The sequence below is a fragment of the Mytilus galloprovincialis genome, chromosome 7 (assembly GCF_965363235.1).
Source record: "Mytilus galloprovincialis chromosome 7, xbMytGall1.hap1.1, whole genome shotgun sequence".
In the NCBI taxonomy this organism is placed as follows: domain Eukaryota; kingdom Metazoa; phylum Mollusca; class Bivalvia; order Mytilida; family Mytilidae; genus Mytilus; species Mytilus galloprovincialis.
The window spans coordinates 91467148-91493730 of NC_134844.1; the positions used below are offsets into that span (position 1 = coordinate 91467148).

Below are 26583 nucleotides of genomic sequence, written 5' to 3' on the forward strand. Positions count from 1 at the left end.
ACCTAATAGCATCTACATATTTGTACTATGGTACGGTTTTGAAAATTGTATTCACTGTGTTGACCAACTATACTACACATCTTTATTTATTCACATTATAGATTACATTTCAAACGCACACTATCGGTTTGCGTTCTCAGAAATTCCGGATATAATGTCAATGAATCCAGAGTCAAAACACTTGAAGTAGGTAGAATGACATTCGAATTCAACTATTTGAATAATATATGTGATGACGCAAATGCGTATTCTTTTCTTACGTATCAGTGCGTATGCTTTTATTTACTATTTCGTGCGCTAAAATACCGCGTGTATGCAATAATATTAATTTTACTCGTGAAAGCGGATTTTCGTTTTTCTTTTCTAAATTCAGGACACGGCATGTTACTTTCAAGCACGGTCATCGTTACTAACAGTATTCTGACCTCTAGCTGTTTCTCTTTTTTCTTTTTTGAGTGCTTGTCTTATTATAAACTTTTACCTTTTTCGAAAAGTTAATGATTGTCTACCCAAGGAATAGATTCCTTAACTTTGTTATTTATTTGGGGTTTTAATTTTTTTAGCTCACCTGGCCGGAAGGCCAAGTGAGCTTTTCTCATCACTTGGCGTCCGGCGTTCGTCGTCGTCCGTCGTCGTCCTGCGTTAACTTTTACAAAAATCTTCTCCTCTGAAACTACTAGGCCAAATTTAACCAAACTTGGCCACAATCATCATTGGGGTATCTAGTTTAAAAAATGTGTCCGGTGATCCGGCCAACCAACCAAGATGGCCGCCATGGCTAAAAATAGAACATGGGGGTAAAATGCAGTTTTTGGCTTATAAATCAAAAACCAAAGCATTTAGAGCAAATCTGACATGGGGGTAATATTGTTCATCAGGTCAAGATCTATCTGCCCTGAAATTTTAAGATGAATCGGACATTCCGTTGTTGGGTTGCTGCCCCTGAAATGGTAATTTAAAGGAAATTTTGCTGTTTTTGGTTATTATCTTGAATATTATTATAGATAGAGATAAACTGTAAACAGCAATAATGTTAGCGAAGTAAGATCTACAAATAAGTTAACATGACCAAAATGGTCAGTTGACCACTTATGGAGTTATTGCCCTTTATAGTCAATTTTTAACCATTTTTCGTAAATCTAAGTAATCTTTTAGAAAAATCTTCTCCTCTGAAAATACTGGGCCAAATTTAACCAAACTTAGCCATAATCATCATTGGGGTATCTAGTTTAAAAAATGTGTCCAATGACCCGCCCAACCAACCAAGATGGCCGCCATGGCTAGAAATAGAACATAGGGGTAAAATGCAGTTTTTGGCTTATAACTCAAAAACCAAAGCATTTAGAGCAAATCTGACATGGGTAAAATTGTTCATCAGGTCAAGATCTATCTGCCCTGAAATTTTCAGATGAATCGGACATTCCGTTGTTGGGTTGCTGCCCCTGAAATGGTAATTTTAAAGAAATTTTGCTGTTTTTGGTTATTATCTTGAATATTATTATAGATAGATATAAACTGCAATAATGTTCAGCAAAGTAAGATCTACAAATAAGTCAACATGACCAAAATGGTCAGTTGACCACTTTAGGAGTTATTGCCCTTTATAGTCAGTTTTTAACCATTTTTCGTAAATCATAGTAATCTTTTAGAAAATTTCTTCTCCTCTGAAACTACTGGGCCAAATTTAACCAAACTTAGCCATAATCACCATTGGGGTATCTAGTTAAAAAACTGTGTCCAGTAACTCGGCCAACAAACCAAGATGGCCGCCATGGCTAAAAATAGAACATGGGGTAAAATGCAGTTTTTGGCTTATAACTCAAAAACCAAAGCATTTAGAGCAAATCTGACATGGGGGTAATATTGTTCATCAGGTCAAGATCTATCTGCCCTGAAATTTTAAGATGAATCGGACATTCCGTTGTTGGGTTGCTGCCCCTGAAATGGTAATTTAAAGGAAATTTTGCTGTTTTTGGTTATTATCTTGAATATTATTATAGATAGAGATAAACTGTAAACAGCAATAATGTTAGCGAAGTAAGATCTACAAAGAAGTTAACATGACCAAAATGGTCAGTTGACCACTTATGGAGTTATTGCCCTTTATAGTCAATTTTTAACCATTTTTCGTAAATCTAAGTAATCTTTTAGAAAAATCTTCTCCTCTGAAAATACTGGGCCAAATTTAACCAAACTTAGCCATAATCATCATTGGGGTATCTAGTTTAAAAAATGTGTCCAATGACCCGCCCAACCAACCAAGATGGCCGCCATGGCTAGAAATAGAACATAGGGGTAAAATGCAGTTTTTGGCTTATAACTCAAAAACCAAAGCATTTAGAGCAAATCTGACATGGGTAAAATTGTTCATCAGGTCAAGATCTATCTGCCCTGAAATTTTCAGATGAATCGGACATTCCGTTGTTGGGTTGCTGCCCCTGAAATGGTAATTTTAAAGAAATTTTGCTGTTTTTGGTTATTATCTTGAATATTATTATAGATAGATATAAACTGCAATAATGTTCAGCAAAGTAAGATCTACAAATAAGTCAACATGACCAAAATGGTCAGTTGACCACTTTAGGAGTTATTGCCCTTTATAGTCAGTTTTTAACCATTTTTCGTAAATCATAGTAATCTTTTAGAAAATTTCTTCTCCTCTGAAACTACTGGGCCAAATTTAACCAAACTTAGCCATAATCACCATTGGGGTATCTAGTTAAAAAACTGTGTCCAGTAACTCGGCCAACAAACCAAGATGGCCGCCATGGCTAAAAATAGAACATGGGGTAAAATGCAGTTTTTGGCTTATAACTCAAAAACCAAAGCATTAAGAGCAAATCTGACAGGAAGTACAATTGTTGATCAGGTCATTTTCTTAAAATTCTTAACATTTTCCACAGAAAGTACTGTTATAGATAGAGATAATTGTAAGCAGCAAGAACGTTTAGTAAAGTAAGATCTACAAACACATCACCATCACCAAAACACAATTTTGTCATGAATCCATCTGTGTCCATTGTTTAATATTCACATAGACCAAGGTGAGCGACACAGGCTCTTAAGAGCCTCTAGTTTCTTTCGAGCGTCACTGATGCTTTTTTGTCGACTTAACTCGCGTCTGACGTTTATAATTTTAATTCCGGTATCTTTTTATATCTACATACCTTTTGATATAAATTGGTTATTTTGAAAGTATGTACTGGTATTTATAAAACTTTTGAATTAAGTTATTCTTCGGCAAAACAAAGTTTCCTGTAGAATATTTAAATTGATTTAAGTAAAATCAGAAAATCCTTAAGGTTTTAGATGTTTTATGAGATCAAAATAAGAAGTCACAATCAATTGCATGCCACAGGTTTCACCGCACATGGAAATTGGACTTTTAAATGTATCTATTATAGTTGGAGAGATGTCTCATTGACACTCATACCATATTTTCTTATATCTTTTTACAGTATTGTAATCCTGATTACTTTTTTTATTATATTCTGATTAAAATAGAAAAGAATATCTAAAATTGTGTTTATGGTCAATTGCAATATATCATGTATTAAATGAACCTTGTTCTTAATCATATTTAATAAATATCTAACTTGTTAAAATAGTGTTGTTTACTTTAAGCATGTTAATTGAGTTATTTAATTCAGTAAAAAATAAACTGTTGGAGAGTTGTCATCACTGGCATTCATACCATATCTTTTTTATATCTTGTTGCAGTATTGAAAGACATCATTAGTTTGAGTAAAAGGTATTGTACATATATATTTACAATTTAAAGGTGTATATGTACTAGTCAACAAAAGAAACGATACAAGGCAATGTATTTTCCATATATATAGTCTGTGTTATTTTCTCATCAAAACTTTTGATTAAAGGCAAATACGTTATTGTTTTTTCTCCTCCAGATTGCACTCCAAACACAATGATGATAGGGGATTGTCTTTATGAAATGTTTGTGCTTGTAATTATCATTATAATGTAATGATAGCGAATTATTTCATTCACCTGAATTGCATATTAAAGAGTCCAACTGATTGCATCAGGCACTAGCAATCTGAAATCAAATATCTCATCAGGAAAAATAAAAAGATTTGAATCAATGACCAATACAAGAAATCCCCAATCTACAAAAGAAGACCACAATCAGGACATATAAATGATAAATCGGAACGCAAAATTGCTGTTATTGTTGTAAATTGAGTTCGACCTTGTAAACATGTTTTATATACAATATAAGTACTACGTGACTTTATAAGTTGAATGTTGACTCATCATAACAGGAAGATGGAGGGTGTAAATATTAACGATTTGAACTTGACATCTTCCGTAGGTTATAAGTGGAAACATTATAATATCTACATTAGCTTGGTGATTCCTTATATACATGATATACCTTATTCATTGTATCATCCAATGCTTTGTATCTTGAATGTAGTAATCGGGAACTATGTTACGGGTGGAGGAGGCTAAAATATGTACACGTTTTTATTTTATACATTAAAAATTAACTGTACAGCCCATTCAATGCGATATCAAACCATGTTTCGAAATCTTAAAAAAAACAAGGGTTGCATATCATTTTCATTACTAAGTCGAGTTTGGACGTTTTTATTTAGGGGTATTAAATTACTACCAACTTTATCATATAGTTGGCAGTTCTTTTTTCAAAGGGATTTAATGTCTTTCATTGTTCAGCGTGTTTATGTCCTTACATAGCGGTATTAATTTTTTTTAACGCAATATGATGCAGTTAGTATATAAGCATATTTGACTTTGAACATTTACATTGGTAAACTATTAGGTTGACAGTGCTCTTTTTTACTTAAAGAAATAAGCTCTTCTAGTCTTTTAGACAACATTTTTAGCTAAATAGACGTTTCCCAGCACCTTACGAACGGATAAAACTCTACGAACGTATCGTCAAGGAACAGTTATTTTGTTATAATAAAATCCACTAATAAATGTCTACCGACATTGCAGTGTGTTCAACGACAACAGTTAACACTTGATATTCTTTTTGCAACCTTGCATTTTATTAGTGTGGTTAAACATCAGGCTAAAGAATTTCTGTTGTTGAATGTTCCGTATTCTTACGTTGAGTTCCGTTTGTTTGCTTGTCGTATATGCCTTCGATTTATCTGCCTTATCTATTTGAAAATAAAATTGAGAATGGAAATTGGGAATATGTCAAATAAACAACAACCCATCCAAAGAGCAGACAACAGCCAAAGACCACCAATGGGCTTTCAACGTAGCCAGAAAAACCCAAAGGTGGTCCTCAACTGGCCCCTAAATTAAATTTGTTACCAGTTCAGTGAAAATGGACGTCAGACTAAACTCGAAAACATATAAATGAACTAAACTTAAAAAACACACAAGAATAACTAAGGCCAGAGGCTCTTGACTTGGTACAGCCGCAAAAATGTAACGGGTTTAAACATGTTTTGTAGATTATCAACGCTCCCCTATACTTCTAGCCAATGTAGAATAAAGAAACACATAGCAATACGCACAGTAAAACTCAGTTTAAATGAAGTCCGAGTCCAATGTCAGAAAAGGTAACAAAAGAAACTAAGCAAACTGACAATGATACATAGATTAACAAAGAACTATTAGCAGTTACTGCCATGCCAGCTCCAGACCCCATTTAAACTGATTGAAAGATTATGTCTTCATCATATATGAAAAAAAAAATTGTTTTCTGAATGTCGTTGTTAAAATAAAATGGCGCATATGGTTTGCATTTGATTGATTGATTGTTGGATGTTTAACGTTCAGTGGCAAGTATTCCGTGCATTTCAGGACGAAATTAGCGTTAGATAAAGGATTGAAAAGTGATTGAGGTGATATAACCTAAATATGCTTCATTTATTATATCCACATGTCATTTATAGTGAACGACTAAAGAAAATGTTTTGGTAAATACTGACTCCTAAAATACAACACCCAACAGGAAAGTCTAAAGATACGCAAGGTCCAATTGGTCCGAGTTACTGATACGCGTGAGCGTCATTTTCGTGTAAGAGAGTATCTTGGATAATATCTCGTGAACACCGCTAAAATGCGGCGGGGTTTAACATGTTTTGTCAGATCTCAACCCTCCCCCTATACCTCTTGCCAATGTTATATGACACGAAAATTGCTGAACTAATAGATTGATATGTTTTCCGTCCTTTGTTTTGAAAAAAAATTCGAAGGTTATGCATTTTCTTCATCCAACTTGAAAGATACCCATGTCGTCAACTTGATATCTAATTGTTCTGCCTAACTATGTACTACATAAATTGAAAACGTCTGCAAATGGTGTTTTTAAAATAAAACACTTCGTAATTGAGAAGAAAATTGTAAGTTTGTTTGTTTCTATTAACTTTTAAAAATTTTGTCACTGTAGTAAACATTACGGTAAGCATTTATCGCCTTCTCTAACAAAGAGCTTCGATTCTTTTGTTCTATTTCAACCGGGGAAGACTGCTTTTATAACGTTAATTCACGATTTTATACTGTTTTAGTATGGATTTCTAAGTCTTTGCTTATATTTTGTATAGTAATCATGGTAATATAGTCATATAGTGGAATGGTAGAATTTAAAAATAGATTCATTTGATGAATAAAATGTCCATCCGTAACTGATTGTATCAGGCACTAGCAATCTGAAATCAAATATCTCATCAGGAAAACAAAAAGATATGATTCAATGAGGAATACAAGAAATCCCCAATCTACAAAATAAGACCACAATCAGGAAATTTTAATGATAAATCGGACCCAAAAGTTCTGTTGTTGTTGTTCATTGAGTTTGACCTTGTAAACATGTTTTATATACAATATAAGTACTACGTGACTTTATAAGTTGAATGTTGACTCATCACAACAGGAAGATGAAGGGTGTAAATATTAACGATTTGAACTTGACATCTTCCGTAGGTTATAAGTGGAAACATTATAATATCTACATTAGCTTGGTCATTACTCATATACCTTATTTATTGTATCATCCAAAGCTTTTTATCTTGATTGTAGTAATCGGGAACTATGTTACGGGTGGAGGAGGCTAAAAAACATGTACACGTTTTTATTTTAATAATTATAAAGTAACTTTACAACTCACTCAATGCGATATCAAACCATGTTTCGAAATCTTAAAAAAACAAAGGTTGCATATCATTTTCATTAGTAAGTCGAGTTTGGACATTTCTTTTTAGGGGTATTAAATTACTTTTAACTTTATCATCTAGCTAGCAGTTCTTTCTTCAAAGGGATTACACGTCATTCATTGTTGAGCGTGTTTATGTTCTTACATAGCGGTATTAATCTATCTTTTAACGCAATATATGGCAGTTAATATATTTCATTTCCTCATGACATATTTGGTTTTGAACATTTACATTGGTAAACAATTAGGTTGACAGTGCTCTTTTTTTCTTAAAGAAATAAGCTTTCCTAGTCTTTAAGGTTGACATAACTTTTAGCTAAATAGACGTTTCTCAGAATCTTACGAACAGATTAAACTCTACGAACGTATCGTTAAGGAGCAGTATTTTTGTTATAATAATTTTCTACCGACATTGCAGTGTGTTCAACGACATCAGTTAACAATTTGATATTATTTAAAGAATAAAGAAACACATAATAATACGCACAGTAAAACTCAGTTTAAAAGAAGTCCGAGTCCGATGTCAGAATAGGTAACAAAATAAACTAAGCAAAATGACAATGATACATAAATTAAAAAAGGACTACTGCAGTTACTGACATGCCAGCTCCACATCTCAATTAAACTCATTGAATAATTATGTCTTCATCATATGAAAAAGAACATTGTTTTCTGAATGTCGTTATTGAAAAAAAACGGCGCATATGGTTTGTATTTGATTGATTGATTGTTGGATGTTTAATGTTCAGTGGCAAGTATTTCATGCATTTCACGACGAGATTAACGTTAAATAAAGGATTGACAAGTTATAAGGTGACACAACTTTAATATGGTTCATTTAGTATATCCACATGTCCTTTATAGTGAACGACTAAAGAAAATGTTTTGGTAAATACCGTCTCCTAAAATACAGCACCCAACAGCAAAGTCTTAAGATACGCAAGGTCTAATTGGTCCGAGTTGCTGATACGAATGAGCGGTATTTTCGTGTTCAAGAGTATCTTGGATAAATATGTCGTGAACACCGCTATTGATTCATGTTTTAAGAATATTTATTAGGAATCAATTACAGAAATATAAAGGTGCAGCCGATCTATCGTAAATTGATAAAGTTTTGTGTATCCTTGTTGAAAGTATGAGTCAGAACCAACAAAACTGCATAGTTATTTTTTTTGTTTTAAATTGCATTGCCAAAGTAAAAAGAAAGAGATGATAAATATAAATAAACAGAAGAAAATATAAACAGCATGCCATGAAAGCTCCTCAACGAAAACAATAAACAAGAAAACAAAATAAATTATATATGTACTATATGCAATGTAATGTAAAATGATATAATATTTGGACGATAATAAAAACATACACAAAAAAGAATAAGAAAGGCCATAATTTTTTTTTAAAAACAAAAAATAAAACACAATACATGACAGAACATCTTTTTAAAATTTTAACTGGTTTTTTTTTCAAATATTTATTTCAATATTTCCTTTTATTTATCTGCTTCAGTATACTAGTTTAAGCTCAAATATAAATCAATAATAAGTAAGAAAGGTTAAGATGTGATCATTTGGATTTAGGGGTTAGGGCAACGAAGTTATCCCGGATCCGAGTAAGTTTTTTGTTTTTCAAATTAAACTAGTGGTGTTCGCTCATAGATTTATTTTACCTCATGTTTGGGGACAACTTTTCCGTTGATCTGATAAGATTCAAAATGAGTCCTATCCCCCTTCCATTCAAAAGTCTACATTTATCCCTTTTCACATATATATGTACTAAAAAATTCGAACTAATGTTGTAATGTTTATCAAAATCTCTTGTATGATTACTGTACTTGTTCTAAATATTTTATATTCTTTGCCAAAAGAATTGATCAATTAGATGTTCAACTGTGTTGATTGAACAGTACATTGTATATATATAAAGTAGGTCAAAAACATTTCAAACGGAAGAAAAGCACTGCCGATAGCCAAATAGTAATAAATAAATTAATGCTACCTCTTTTCTTGTAACGCCAAGTTACGCCAATTTAGGGGTGTTTTCGTTCGTTCGTTAGATTTTGAGAAACCTCAAATTGGTGAATTCTGACTGTTACACACCCAGAATATGCTGAATTCATTTTTTCTATACATATATATATATATATTCTAAATATTTATAGCGGGTGTTAAAAGGGTTATTTTTTTACTACAGACTGTGAAAGTGTTTGAAATTTGCATTTGACGCGTGTATACCAATCTAAAGCTAGGAATCGCATATCATTTTAAAAAAAATCCATCAAGGTCGTATAAATGTCGTATCAAAACGTTCTTACAAAAAAAATGTGCTTTTATGTAGAAAGAAAAATAACGAAAATACCGATCTTCGAGGATGGTCCTTTATCAAATGGCAAAATCAAGAGCTCAAACAAATCAAACAAATGGAAAAACAACAGTCATATTTCTGACACGGTACATGCATACCAGGTACAGGTAGTGTTTTTAAAATAAGATATTTTCTGAAAATGTTTTCAAAATAATTTAGAATTATTCATGGATCAGTTTTAAAATATACTTTTTTTTATCAAAGTTTAGAAAAATTCATTTAACAAAAACTCAACGGGAAATTCAAAACGAAAAGTATTTATAAAATGGCAAAATCAAAAGCTCAAACGCATCATCAAAATTGAAAACAACTGACATGTTCCTGACTTGGTATAGACATTTCCTAATGTAGAGAATTGTGAATTTAACGTAAAAGTATGGTAAGCTAAATCTGTCACAATCATGACATTAATATAATACCTTTGAAAAACATTATTAAATCATATAAAGGCATTGTGTTATAAACATTATTAAATCCTAAAAAGGCATTGTGTTATAAACATTATTAAATCATATAAAGGCATTGTGTTATAAACATTATTAAATCATATAAAGGCATTGTGCTATAAACATTATTAAATCCTATAAAGGCATTGTGTTATAAACATTATTAAATCATATAAAGGCATTGTGTTATAAACATTATTAAATCATATAAAGGCATTGTGTTATAAACATTATTAAATCCTATAAAGGCATTGTGTTATAAACATTATACAGAAAACGTTCAATGAAATGTTTTAGTGACATGTCTTTTAAATGTTTTAACAACATTTTAGAATTTGGTGTTAACCATGTTAACATCATAAAAACGTTACGTAATTAACATTGATGAAATATATTTAAACATATATTTTTTTTGTTAATGTGTTAACAACATGAACAATAATCTTTAAATATTGATATCAAAAGATTTGCGCAAAAGCATTTAATAGAAATAATGAAACAATTTACTCAAAATATATACATATTGGTGTTATCCAGATTTGTTGTTTTAGTGCCAACTGCGAACGTTTCAAATTCAAAATAATATCGTTCTCAACACTTCTAAAACATAATCCTAACCTATTTTGGAACCAGAAACCAAAGGTATAACTAACTCTTTAGATGTGAAAATAGCTCAAATTTTTAAACTTATAAATGCGTCTGAAGATACCCAACAACAAAATAAATGAGATGTGGTAGGTTTGCCAATGAGACAACTATCCACCAGATTTCTTGAGTGTCAGCAAACACAATTTAAAAATGAGGTAATTATTTATTCGGTGCCATTATTATGATATTGATCACAAATGCAGGATTGAGATATGTGATATCATATATGATCCTTGTTTTCTATATTGTAATAGTTGTAGTATGTCGCATAAGCGGACAAATTTCTGGACCTATTAAAGTAGTTGGTATGCGGTACCTTAGGTATTGTTGCCTTTTTGATATTTTGTTTATTTACATGAATCAAGTGAAATATTAAGAAAATTTCTACAGTCCAGGCCAATAAAATGTATATTGTCAAAGCTTGATTATTCCATTCTTCGTTTTAAATCTATTAAAAAATGTGTATTTTTCTAAGAAACAGTATACATGTGAGATGAACGATTATTTGAATGTAAATACTGAATGAAATAGGAATGAATGATATCAGAATTTTACTCTCATTTTAAACTAACCAAACTGTGATGTATGAATAATTTGCAGAGATTGATAATGTTCTTTAGAAAGAGAAGATATGATAATGATTTAACGATAAGTAAATGAAGACAAATGCAATTATAGGTCTCCATTTTGCCTTTAACAATGAGAAATTTTCATACAGTATGGTCAGCTATAACAGACTACCTCACATGAAAAATGTGAAACAATTTAAACGAGACAATAAACGTCCTAATTTATCAAGTACAATTAATGAAAAACAAATATGACAGACATGATCTATGGACAATCAACAATGTGTTACTGCACAACATGAGAACAATCTATAAAAACTAGCTGCAAATGGCTTGACTAAACAAAGGACAAGGTATGATAAGAGGCGTTTTTGGCCCCCTTCCCAAATAAGTTAATATATATATCATTGATAGCCTCAGTATAGAAACTATTCAAAACTATGATTTTTTTATGTTCCGGTAAAAGTAAGGTTGCCTAACAACGGTTTAATTAAATAGCCAAATTATCACTTATGCATTGCTTTCTCATTACACATTTGCATAATTCAAAATAGTATTATTTGTTTAACAATGACTTGAGGTTGCAAATGAAATATCATTTCAATTTCAGTCTAAAAAATGCTAAGCAACAACCTAGCAACAAAAATATTGCCTAGCAACGGTTCAAAAATTTGTAATTTCTGCCATATGAGCTATAAAAATAGCAATAATTAAAGATTTAGCTACCCTAAATGATTTTTCTTTCATATATGATGTCTGAGTCACTGTCATTATTATTTTTTCAGGAAAATCAAAATGACCATAGCAACCCAAAAGTTGCTTAGCAACAGCCGAAAAAGATCAAAATTAAATTGAACTACAAAAATAACTTTTTGATTTTTAGTTGTACAAATTAGAGTAAATTCAGGTCAGATTGGTTAATACATGCAAACATAACTAGCAGTAAGAAATGAAAGTTAGCCAATTGTATACCATGCTGATAAAAAGATTAGCAACCAAAATAGTGCCTAGCAACAGTTAAATTATTGTTTTATTGTATACCAAAGTAGGAATTTGCCTTCATTATTATATTTGGATGAAGTATTGAAGACACATTGGTGGCCTTCGGTTGTTGTCTGCTCTATGGTCGGGTTGTTGTCTCTTTGACACAGTCTCCATTTCCATTCTCAATTTTAGTATTAAATAAACGATAGCTACCAAGGAATTGGTCGGTTTATTCGACAAAAATGCATAAATACAAATCAGATTGTCACATAACAATTAGTAAGTATAAACATCCACAAGTTTATAGGTAAAATAAACAAGAATGTTTCCCAAGTACACCGATGCCCCATCCGCACTATCATTTTTTTTTATGTTCACTGGACCGTGAAAATGGGGTAAATCTCTAATTTGGCCATACAATTAGAAAGATAATATCATAGGGAACATGTGTACTAAGTTTCAAGTTGATTGGACTTCGACTTCATCAAAAACTACCTCGACCAAAAACTTTAACCTGAAGAGGGACAGACGGACGAACGGACGGATGAACGCACAGAACAGAAAAAAATGTCCATAAATGGGGCATAAAAAAGCTTTTAATTATATAATAAGTGGCACACTTATAATTCATAAATAATAGTGGAAGTTAAAAATATAGCATTTCACATTTACATGATGATTACCGGTACATTAAAAAACTATTGAAGATTCAGTATGAGATTTTTACAGTATGTATAGCAAATATACATATATATAGCTGTGCAATGCTCTTGTTTGTCACTTTCAGAATCGTACACTGTGAACTTTTTAACACTTAACATAATATTCTAATGAAAGTAATACTGAAAACAAAGTTCAAAGTTTTCGATTAGGTCAGGGGTTAAGACGTTAAAACACTCATGAAGATGTGTAGACGAAAGAGGCTTGAACATCTTGAAGTTTCTCTAACAATTCATTGTTTCTACGATTTATATACTGAGTTAACATACTGATCGCCGGTGTATAGTATCATGTGCAATCATACCACATCTCCTAATCTTATCCCAAAATGTTATGCTTTTTTTAATGAAACAGTTATTGGTAAGTAGTATTTTATGAAACCCCGAAACATTTGAATTTGATTAGAAACGTAGACATACTTCATTAGAGGGTCTCAGTGGCCGATTGGTCTAAGTAGTTACTTCTGTAATCACTAGCCAGTCAACACTGAGGTTGTGAGTTCGATCCCTACTCGTGCGGGTGCACTCGTTTTCAACCTTTATTTCTCCTTTCAATGTTGATCTATTTATTATTTTAATTCTGAATGCCTTCACTTGCAGGACTGAATGTTCAGCCAAAAGGTTTCAACTTTCACGATTTAGAGCCGATTTCATTGAGTGTGAAGCCAAAGGTAAAATCGTTGGTAAGCTTGCTTGTTAGCTGAACCATGAAGTCATCATTATGTCAGGTTTACTACCCTCCTTTCGAAGTAGCCTAGTCCATTAGACAGATAGATTGGTAATCTGCTGGATTAGTCATTTCTTAAAGGAGGGTAGTTCACCTGACCTAACAATGACTTCACGGTTCAGCTAACAAGCAAGCTAACTAAAGATGTTACCTTTGGCTTCACACTCAATAAAAACGGCTGTAGTAGTCACTAAGTTCAACCTTTCCGGTATTGAATAAATATTTGAAACTACTAAAAAAATCTTATTTATTGAATTAGGGACTAGGAACATTAAACTGTAGTACTAGTAGTGCAATTTATGCCTTCAATATAGCCGACCGTGCAAGGGCTGTATAGCCAGTCAAGGAAGTTAAAAACTTCCATCTGTTTTTGCTTTCAATTATATATATAGCAAGTGAGAGGGAAAACAAGTTCAATTGCCGTTTTAGGTGAATATTCAACAACTACCCTGATTGTTTTTTAGTAGCAAGAAATATTGATTTAGTCCAAAGACCTGACATTTTTAGAGTATTTGAAGAATAATAAAAATCCTGTGACAATGCATGCTTTCATAACGTGTACAATAAACCTATTAGGTATTAAAGATGCAGCTCAAAAAATGTAGGAGGATAACCGACTCTTTATATATCTTGTACCAAAACGTTAATGTGTCAAAATACCGGACATTTAAAAAAAAATTGATAAAAAAATCAAAACCCTGTAGACAAACACACCTCTATTATAAATAAAAAAAAACTTTTTAACTGAAGGAGATAGCTAGACGTATATATCCGGACAGAAACAGACAAACGGACGGATGGATGGACGGACGGACAGATCTAAATTAATGAACGTGCTTGACATTTTGTTACGTGGGGAGGGGAACAAATGTGAAATAGAATTAAGAGGGCATAGTTTACCTGTAAATTGAACAGGTCAAAATTATCAGTCCATTCCCGGATTCGGTAAAGGTTTGGCGTGAAATTTGTCACCTTCATAGAACTCCAGAGAAAACAAAATACATATTTGAATACAGTCACGTTTTATTTGAAAATTAAATAGGAACTGAGTCAATTCAATGCTACATTTGTACTTTTATTTTATGATTATTGCTTGTCAAAAGAGTGCTCTGACACATATATAAGAAAAATCATTAGTGTACTGATATATGAATAGGCTGGTAATACATACTTTACAGTATAACTTAATTGACGTGAACTTCATTTCAGTATCAACTGCTCTTAATTTACATGGAATTATGTTTATAATTATATATCATACTAGGATTTAATAACTGCACATGTATAGGGCATTAGTTTAGTACGGTAAACATAATTTTTGTCTATCAACAACATTTGGTATTATTAACTCTCAGTTCAATTTTCATACACGTTTAATGTTTTCCCAATTTGAGGTGCACTAAATAAATATGATATATCAATCTATTTTTCTGTAGATGGTTAAATAGAAAAATTCAAAGTGCAATTATTTAAGTTTTGAGAAAATGATTTTCTTCAGAACTGCAAAAAGCGTTTGAATGTATTGAGAACTTATTATAAAATTCATTTGTAAGATTTCGTTGAATATTTGAAAATAATAATGAATAAAAATTAATTCACCATATTTCAAGGGACACAACTCCGTATTTGTCTGTACAGTAGTATACTATTTTGATCATTGTGGGTCTAATTTCACGTACAATATATTTTTTAAAGAGAGTGACATATCTTGATGACTGGATACGGCGTAATACTATCCGTACGTGATATTCTGATCGATTATGTATCCCGGAATAATTTCTTACCCGTGCCGTTCCCTATGACGTATTACAATGACTTGCCAAAATAATGTAAACAATCGGATTATTTTCAAATTTTTAGACATGAGCGCCAACGTAGACCACCATGATATTTTATTATGTGAAAGATACAGAAGAGTACAGTTGATGGTTAAAAATTTCAAGATGGTCTACGTTGGCGCTGATGTCAAATTTCGTTTCCGAACATGACGAAATTGTAGATTTCTTACACTTTTCGTCGTTTAACCTCCTGATTGCACTTGTGCTAGTTCCAAATTCACATATAATCCTGCTGGCCACGTTATTACCGGTGACCTTAACATTGTTAATAACACTTCTCTACGAAATGTGTTATCGAAAGGTCCCAAATATCGTGAGCCTAAATCCATCAATTGGAAATACAACTTTAAAATTTTGATGGATTCAGTCGAGGATTATGCCAGGCAATGGGCTAAGCGCGAGAAGGAAGACGTAGACACTCTTTCCGAATGGATTAAGGCAGTGAGGTCGTTGATACAAATCAGAATTAAGAAACTGAATGGGTCCATCAATAACCATGCTACGTCAATCTTTAAAGACCCAAATGTTGCAAAACACCTATCCGACCTCCATGACAAATATGTTGTTGTCCCTACAGATAAAGCCCCAAATAACATCGTTTTTGTGTGTAAAAGTCACTACATCAACTGCTTGATAAACGAATTAGGTATTGACAATTCACTTGGTAACTCAACATATACCCTCACGACACTTACCAAAGAGGAAATCCTGGATAATCATAGGTCTGTTCTATGTTCCTTTGGAATTTCAACCAAAGATGAAGAACCGGATCTTCCATCACTGTATTGGATACCTAAACTACATAAGTGTCCTTACAAACAACGGTATATTGCTGGGTCTTCCAAGTGCTCCACGAAACCTCTTTCTAAATTATTAACATCTATTTTATCAGCAATCAAAGACGGGCTTCAAAGTTATTGTGAAACTGCCTATTCTAGAGGTGGCGTGAGTCAGATGTGGATACTTAAAAATTCAAAAGATCTTTTAGAGTACATACAATCTAACTCTCTTTCATCTTGTAACAGTATTAAAACATTTGACTTTTCTACCCTGTACACAAGTATTCCACATTCCAAACTAAAAGACAAATTGAAAGAGTTGATATTACTTTGCTTCATAAAAAAGAATGGCCAACGTAGATACAAGTATCTTGTCTTAGGGAGGGATAAATCCTACTTTGTAAAGAATCACTCTGATTCAAACAAAAAATTCTCTGAAACTGATATTATCAAGATGCTTGATTTCTTGATTGACAACATATTTGTAACGTTCGGAGGACGTGTTTTTCAACAGACTGTCGGCATTCCAATGGGAACAAACTGTGCCCCTCTACTCGCCGACTTGTTTCTTTATTATTATGAGGCTGACTTCATGCAGGAACTTCTTAGGAAGAAAGATAAGAAGTTAGCAATATCCTTTAACTCTACTTTCCGCTATATAGATGATGTTCTTTCACTAAACAATTCAAAATTTGGTGACTATGTGGAACGCATCTATCCAATCGAACTAGAGATAAAGGATACTACAGATACAGTTAAGTCGGCTTCATATCTTGACTTACATCTAGAAATTGACAATGAGGGTCGGTTGAAAACAAAACTTTACGACAAAAGAGATGATTTCAGCTTTCCAATTGTGAACTTTCCATTTCTAAGTAGCAACATTCCAGCAGCACCTGCATACGGGGTATATATCTCCCAATTGATACGATATTCCCGTGCTTGCATTTCCTATCATGATTTTCTTGATAGAGGTTTGCTGCTCACAAGGAATCTATTAAACCAAGAGTTCCAAATGGTGAAGTTGAAATCATCCCTTCGTAAATTTTACGGACGCCATCACGAGTTGGTTGACCGTTATGGAATAACCGTTTCACAAATGATATCGGATATGTTCCTTACGTCGTAACTACAATCCCCTTCCCTTTCATGAATATGACCTATCGAATTAGACTATTTACCGGATTTGTAATCACTTAAGCAACACGACGGGTGCCACATGTGGAGCAGGATCTGCTTACCCTTCCGGAGCACCTGAGATCACCCCTAGTTTTTGGTGGGGTTCGTGTTGTTTATTCTTTAGTTTTCTATGTTGTGTCGTGTGTACTATTGTTTTTCTGTTTGTCTTTTTTATTTTTAGCCATGGCGTTGTCAGTTTGTTTTAGATTTATGAGTTTGACTGTCCCTTTGGTATCTTTCGTCCCTCTTTTAAGCCTTTTCAAGGTCTAAGTTTGAACATATTTGAGTACATAACACCTAAAAATAAGGTTCTACAGGGACGAGCAGATAATGAAGTTCATTACACAAGCGTGATGGGTTTCAACTTCAAAGTTTAAAATATTCTGGAAAAAGGGGGGGGGGGCAGAAACGGCCCTTATCATACCTTGTCCTTTGCACGAAGCACAAATAAACCACCTTACATGAACACATAACCTTAAAGCTATTAAAGTACATAGACAAAGACGACTTTTATATTCCAGCATTTTTTTCGATACACTTTTGATGTCAAAATGATGTTGCTAATACTTAACGGTAAGCGTCAGCTATTCAAAGGAGCCTTTTACACAAATAAATCTTGTGTCAATAGGCATAGCCTATCTTGATTGAACCGCACAAGTTCATAAAGAAGGAAATCGATATGGGTATTGTATTCACCGTGCATATTGTTAAAACAAATCACCAGGAGCCTATTTTTCATCGTAAAAGGTTCATTTTATTTTCCGTTGAATCTTGATGCGTGCACATATACCTATTAAGATTAACTTTAGAACAAAGTTTAAAAAAAAAGAAGTAAAAAACAATATCCAGATTTCATCGTAAAAACATAGACAACCACAATGTTATTTGAGCATCTGTTTGTAAATATATATACAGACTGCTTTCAAACAGGAGCCATTCATTCTGAAAAGGGCAATATGTCCTCAATATTACTAAAAGTTATAACTTGACCAGGAACTACGGGATATTCAATTGTTAATAAAATATATATGTTAAAACTCGGCAAATTTACAAGAACAACAATCGGCCAATATACACAATGACCACTCGGATAAAAAGTCAAATCACAAAAATAGCGAACTCCGAAGAAAATTCAAAACGGAAAGTCTCTTATCAAATGGCAAAATCAAAATCTAAAAAACATCAAACGAATGGATAACAACTGTCATATTCCTGACTTATTAAACAGTGGCAAATCAAATTAAACGACCCTAGGATGATATTCATGTAATATGACACTCGGTCGATCTATAACATTACCAGGAAATATATTAAATAACACTAGGCCAATTTAGAAAAAAAAATCTACTTGGTTATTATATTTGATAGTACTCCGCTAATCTACAAAATTACTATTTTATAAAAATCAGCCAAAAAAGAGCACGACCGCTCGTATAATATATACGAGAACTATCGACAAAAACAAGTACGGAAATAAAGAGGATAACACTCGCCAATCTTCAAATGACTACTAGATAATTTATAAGATAACTCTGACCATATATATCATATATTCTGTCATTGTTCATTTAGCTTGACCTTGAACAACATTTTTTAAATATAAACAGGATAAGTACAACGTGATAACATTAATTGATTGTTGACTCATCATAACAGGAAGATATAGGTTGTTAATATTAACGATTTAAACTTGATATCATCCGAAAATTACAAGTACACACGTTATATTATGGTAATAAACTTGTTTTGACTTTAATTATTATACTTTCCAATGCATTTAATTATCAGTCTAATAATATTTATTATATTAAAGGTAATATGATAAAAAAAAAACACATTTCAGTCAATGTTATACTCGGGAGGGCCACTTGCTATATAATTAGTGGTAGGGATGAGCCGCTGGAATAGGTCACTTTTTCATGCTCTATGATATATAAAAAGGGTGAGAAATTCAGATTAAATATATCAATAGGTTGATATTATCACTTGCTTGATTATATCATAAGTATCTGAAACTAATCAGATGTCCGTATTTATTCTTGATGCGGTTAAACCACAGTCGTAAATGCATCAGTTATTTGTCAAACCAATTAAACTCTATTTATTCTGAAGTTGTATTTCCACTGATGCCAGTGATAGATGCAATAAATCCAACTATTTTGACATTTGCACCTAATTAACATTCAAGGGTTTGTATACATAAAACATGATAACAACTATTTAAAGAAATTCCATTGTGACAGCGTCCTTTAAGAGGGAACGGCAATGAAACTTTTAATTAATATTTAAACATGTTAAAATCAGTGAAGGTTTTACACTCTTGGGTGATATTACATTTATCTGACCACAGATGTAATACCATCTATGATCTGACCAAACGTCTTAAAATATATGTGTTGTATTTTGGAATTGAAATATCTTCATAATAAAAAATGTAAAATGGGCAATAAGAAAAAAGTGTTTAAGATGTGAAGAATTTATTGGAAAAGAAGGTGATATTATTGCGACTATTTTGCTTCTTAACAAGCTGATGAGCGGGGAAAATATTGAAATATATCTATAGGTCTGTTTTTTGTTAATTAATATATGACAAGGTATATATTTTTTGATAAACAAAATAAAGGGTGGGGTACTTCAGCTGCTCACCCCTACCAAAAAAAGTTTGAAGTGCCCCCCCCCCTTCCATGCTATAAATACAACTTGTTTCGAGAACTTATCAAACAAGGGTGTCCATTTCATTTCTTCAGTCAAGTTAAAAGCTTAATCGTGTGCCAATATCTTAATTCTTTACCTTAAACATGTGTTAAACAGTATTATTTAAGTGAATGTTGTTTTCGGTTACGTTTTACGGAGGTTTATTAGAGCATACAATAGTAGATATCATGTGTGTCCCTCTGTCTGTAGTTTCAAATATCAGTGCTCTATTATATGTTGTCTGACATCATTGAGGCAGACATCATAATCAATCGCTGAATTTTATTATATATTGCCTGGTGTCTTTGGGAGGAACAACATAATCAATAGGCGAATTCTATTATGTGTTCAATGGTGTTGTCTAATGTCGTTGAGACAAACTATTTAATCAATCGGCGGATTTTATTACATGTTGTCTGGTGTCATTGAGACATACATCAAAGTCAATCGGCAGATTTTATTACATGTTGTCTGATGTCATTGAGACAGACATCAAAATCAAGCGGCGGATTTTATTGCATGTTGTCTGGTGTCTGTGAGACAGACATCAAAATCAATCGGCGGATTTTATTACATGTTGTCTGGTGTCATTGAGGCAGACATCAAAATCATTCGGCGGATTCTATAGGTTGTCAAGTGATTCTATAGGTTGTCACGTGATTCTATAGGTTGTCAAGTGTCATTGAGACAAACATAGAAAATAAATCGGTGGATTATATTGTCTGTTGTCTGGTGTCATTGAGACTTACAATATAATCAATCTGTGGATTCTATTACATGCTGTCTGACGTCATTGAGACAAACAACATAATTAATCGGTGGTTTCTATTATATCATGTATATGTTGTCTGTTGTTATTTAGGAGAGACAACATAATCAAATGGTGGATTTTATTATATGTTGTCTGACGTCATATAGACAGACAACATAATAAATTGATGAATTTTATTATATGTTTCCTGGTGTCATTGGGAAAGACAACATAATCAAAAGGTTGATTCTATTATATGTTGCCTGGTTTCATTGAGACAGACATGATAATAAATCGTTGGATTATATTGTTTGTTGTCTGGTGTCTTTGAGACAGATATAATAATCAATCGTGAGATTATATTGTATGTTATCTTGTGTCTTTGAGACAGACATGATAATCAATCTTAAGATTATATTGTGTGTTGTCTGGTGTCTTTGATACATCTGTAATAACAAACGGTTGTTTCTGTCATATGGTACATGACGTTGAATTTAAAAATATGGGTTTTTTTTAACTTTGAAACCTTTACATCAATGTACGTTACTGCATTACACTCAGAACAACAACATATTAAAGACGTGTTTCCTTCATCAAAGAGCAAATCATTCTGGCTCTAGGCTAGCAATTTCTATGATAGGGTTAATGTCCTGGGTTTATAATTTCTGATCCCATTTCACAAAGTTGATACACAACTATCTTGTCTTGTTTTATTATAAAATGTTACTGAACAGGCATATTATTAGTCAGATAGTTGATAAAGATGTTAACAAATATACGGCACTACAGGATCAATTTTAAAAGGGAATGTCATTTAAAACTGACAACATCAATTAAATGGACTCATCTAATTTAATAAAATATGTTCACTGTTTATCAAATAGAACATCATTAGCAAACTAGTATGTCGACACTGTCTGCCAAGTGCTATCACGAAGTTACGTGTACAAGATGAATTTATTCTGGTTACTAATTATTAAAGTTATAAGAATGCAAGACCAATATTACCTAATTTTTTTTTTATCATAGTTTTATTTTCTTCAAAGGTACAGAATAGGACAAATATCATTCTACACTTGTTTTTATCAGCCTTGTTTTTTTTTCACCTTTCTTATTATACTGTTAGTTTTACCTTTTAATTCCTCTAGACAATATCTTCAAATGTATAAAAGTAAATCAAAGTGCCCAGATGCAATTAATATGCAATAATTCAACGACCGTCTATGTCGTTGAATAAGTTAAAGTGGGCTAAAATAGAACAAAACAATATATAGAACAAAACAAGCTTACTTACCTACTATAGCTATTACATCTACATTTTGCTGCTTTAAAATAACATCGTCGCCTATTAGAGTATTACCTCATATTGAATAGAAGAGCAGGAAGCAAACATTTATTCAGAACGAGGCAGTGATTAACTGCTCTTCTTTTAATTGTACATCCAAGTAATGTAAGTGTAATACAAAATCGTTACTGTACTTATCGTCTTGACTTAACATGATAAAATAAAGACAGGATAACAAAAAGGTTTTGCAATACAATGCCAGTACAACATAGGAGAATAAAGACTCTTTAAATGTCGTGCGTCCGATTGGATGTTCTGAATTTTATTTCATCAGGACCTCTCAAATCTATATATCATTGATGTATAGATACGTCAATACGTGTTGGGACTAGATTACAAAACGGTACCTACCAAATAATCAAATTCATCTAACATAGGAACTATATAACAAAACAGTACCTACAAAATAATCTAATTCATCTAACATAAGAACTATATAACAAAACGGTACCTGCAAAATAATCAAAAACATCCAACATAGGGAGTTAGAGGCTTCGCTATTGTTAATAATCTATAAAATATTCACCAACGCTATTTTTTTTAAATATATGTTATAAATTGTTTCAATACCAAATTACTTAATGACTTTATACACTGACTGGTAGAATAAAAAAAGTCAGTCAAAAAGCTAAAAATCAATAAGTGCTTTATATGTCTCATTAAAAGCCTTCTAACACGCAAAACAAAGTAGAGATACAATTTTGGATAGAAGATAATTAATTGATACATTTCTATCTACTTCTATATTACATCATCTGAAAATTTTTGCTTTAAATACATGTAGAACAAATGCAGATACGGTCGCTTTTTAAGATTAAATAGGGTAAGAAAACATTTGTTTAATGATATACGGCATTGCCCTTTTTAGATGGTTTTTGGGGAGGGGATCGTTCTTGGATTTTTATTAAGCTAAGACTGAAAAAATATAACGGTCCATTCATTAGAAGTCAGACATTATCGTTTAATATTGCTTTACTTAATTACCACCTTACACAATATGTCCGATTACCAATTGACAAGCTAAAAGTCTGACGTAAAGGAAGTACACCACTAATTCATGGCCCCATTGCTTTCTATGTTAAATTCCTCAATTTCAACAGACACAGCTCTTTTGTTTGAAGTTCAAATAAAGTGACAATCGGTCCATGCCAAAACAACACTTTACGGTGTCTTGTACTGGAAAAATCAACATATCTTTAATGGCATATAAGAAAGAACTGGTTCCCGGAACTTTGGATGTACCAAAAACAGGTACATCAGATCTGACAAACAGGAAAAATGTACCCTCTTTATAAAATGTATTAATATTCAAAACTATAAGTCAAAAAGTGTTCTACAATGATCATCAGTCATTCAGCTTTCATTTGATACCAACAATACCTAAATATTCTACATATTTTGAAAGTAACACTCATGCGTAGGAACTATTTTGTGTTAAATATGTACTACTTTCTGGTATGTGCTTTCTGTCCGGGACGAAATAGTGGTGCTACACCTAAACCCTGTATTAGAACCCATTACATTCCACAGAGTTTAGGAAAATGATGTGATATATTGAACTCGACGCAATCATCTAAAGTCAGTGTTAATTCATTTGAAAGAGCACTAACCTGTGTGCGCAATGGCGGTTCATGGTTTTATTATCATAAGTAATAAGTGCACTCTTTTTTTACATAAACAAAAGTTTAAATATCATTATACTTAGACTATTCACATTTTATAAAACTATCTAATCCATCGGCATGACTTCTTGGAAAAAGCGTTGCATTTGCGTAGATACATGTACAAATCAGAAATTAAACACAAACAAGAAATTTGTGCATTTTAAACAATGCGAACAAATATATACTATCTTTTCACTTCTGGCCAGATGGCAATATAATCGCCCTTTGATTGTTGTTGTCTTCACATATTACCCCTAGTATGGACATTGTTTTTCTTGCAAATATTTCTCATTAACCTTCCGAATTTATGTTTTCATATTCATTCCTCCAGTAGCAAGTTGGGGGTATTACAATTACAGTGTAAACACATTGGGTCATGCATTTTAACGATAAAGTATTTATATGATCCGGTTGAAAAAGGTCAAAAGTTAGAATATCTGAAGATGTAAAACTGAATGCAAGTCCTCCTCAACATAAAAATATCCATAGTTGGAGTTAGAACTGATCAGTTTATCAATTTGTCCCAAAGGTAATACATCATACTGTAAGAATAGTATTGAAAAAGCGTATGTTTTGTTAAAAAGAAATGCACTACATATCATGGGTGTCACGAGCCATTATATATTTGTCCTATTTAAGGCAAAACAACAAATTTTGATGTACAAAGAGAACTAATACCAAATGAAGGCTCATGATTTTCATGAACAAAGAACTAATTGAATTCTTATTGAACACAAACAAAAGTTTAAATATCATTACTTTTATATTAATCATATCAAGATAGATCGAAATGAATGATGTTAAAAGAGAATGCATATATTTGATAAAAACGAAAGAAAAAATGTCATTAGATTATTTAAAAAACAACTTACCCTGATGCTCACAAAGTCCTACCATCAAATGACAGTTAATGATTTCTAAAAGTTTCTGATTCTGTGTGGCGTAAATCTTTATTATTTAATTACAAGCAGACTGTTTTAGAATCCGGAAATACATAAGTTCTTAGGCAGCTTGCACTCACAGAAATACATAAGTTCTTAGACAGCTTGCTCTCACAGAAATACATAAGTTCTTAGGCAGCTTGCACTCACAAAAATACATAAGTTCTTAGGCAGCTTGCACTCACAAAAATACATAAGTTCTTAGGCAGCTTGCACTCACAAAAATACATAAGTTCTTAGGCAGCTTGCACTCACAGAAATACATAAGTTCTTAGGCAGCTTGCACTCACAAATATACATAAGTTCTTAGGCAGCTTGCACTCACAAAAATACATAAGTTCTTGGGCAGCTTGCACTCACAGAAATACATAAGTTCTTAGGCAGCTTGCACTCACAAATATACATAAGTTCTTAGGCAGCTTGCACTCACAAAAATACATAAGTTCTTAGGCAGCTTGCACTCACAGAAATACATAAGTTCTTAGGCAGCTTGCACTCACAAAAATACATAAGTTCTTAGGCAGCTTGCACTAACAGAAATACATAAGTTCTAAGGCAGCTTGCACTCACAGAAATACATAAGTTCTTAGGCAGCTTGCTCTCACAAAATGGAAACTTATTGTCATCTGTTGAATCAATTTCAAAAGAAAGATCTCAACGTTGTGAACCCTATCAAAAGCTATACAAATGGTGTGAACAAATTGCCAGCAAAGTTATCTGTTCATTTATTTGATTATTTGAGTCGTCCTATTCGTACATAAAAATGTGAAATTTGGTATATGGATGTGTACAGATCATGTAATTGCTAGAGCCATGAAAAGATAACTCTCCTTTGGTTAAACTCAATTTTAAAGATAAGAGTCCCCCTGAAACTCTTCTGGAAATTTACACATGGAATAAAGAAATGTGCCGGTAACATTGCCTCTAGATCTGAATATATAAAGATTTCCCATTTATTTTTCCATTGCCTCGCAATCAATTGTGTATGAGAACGACTTTTTGAGTGATTTACTTAAAGGGTGTTAACTCTCTCGAAGTCACTTCATGATCAAGGCAAATATTCATGGTACTCACATGTAAATCATATGAGGTCCGTCAATATTATTAGCAAACCCAAAGATGAAACTAAAAACAAATACATAGTATGTAAAAATCTTAGTAAAACATACTATTTTAATTAATTTCAGCAATGATATAAACAAAATATTTTGCTATTGAATCTGGAAGAGATTAAGAAAGTGATACAGCATCTGGAAAATTTGAGATAATAACACTTTTCTTGCTTTATCAAAACCAATTGATCTTTTCATACAAATAATCAATGGGAACTAACTGTGCACCACTTATTGCGGATCTGTTTTTGTATTACTATGAGTTACAATTTATGACAAAAATCAGCAAAAGGCCATCGAAACAACATCTGATTAACAAATTGATTAATTTTGGTAACATCTTCTGACATCAGACTCGGACTTCTCTTGAACTGAATTTTAATGTGCATATTTTTATGCGTTTACTTTTCTACATTGGCTAGAGGTATAGGGGGAGGGTTGAGATCTCATAAACATGTTTAACCCCGCCGCATTTTTGCGCCTGTCCCACGTCAGGAGCTTCTGGCCTTTGTTAGTCTCGTATTATTTTAATTTTAGTTTCTTGTGTACAATTTGGAAATTAGTATGACATTCTTTATCCCTGAACTAGTATAAATTTGTCTAGGGGTCAACTGAAGGACGCATCCGGTGCAGGAATTCTCGCTACATTAAAGACCTGTTGGTGACCTTC

General features: G+C 32.5%; 1 long non-coding RNA gene across 1 annotated transcript in view; it reads right to left on the bottom strand.

The window, feature by feature from the left end:
* LOC143083981 (uncharacterized) overlaps positions 1-22256 on the bottom strand; it is a 111114-nt gene extending 88858 nt beyond the window's left edge. The window contains exon 1 of the long non-coding RNA XR_012980963.1: positions 22146-22256. This is a non-coding gene — a long non-coding RNA (uncharacterized LOC143083981). The remainder of the gene's footprint in view (positions 1-22145) is intronic.
* Between the last annotated feature and the right edge of the window lie 4327 nt (positions 22257-26583).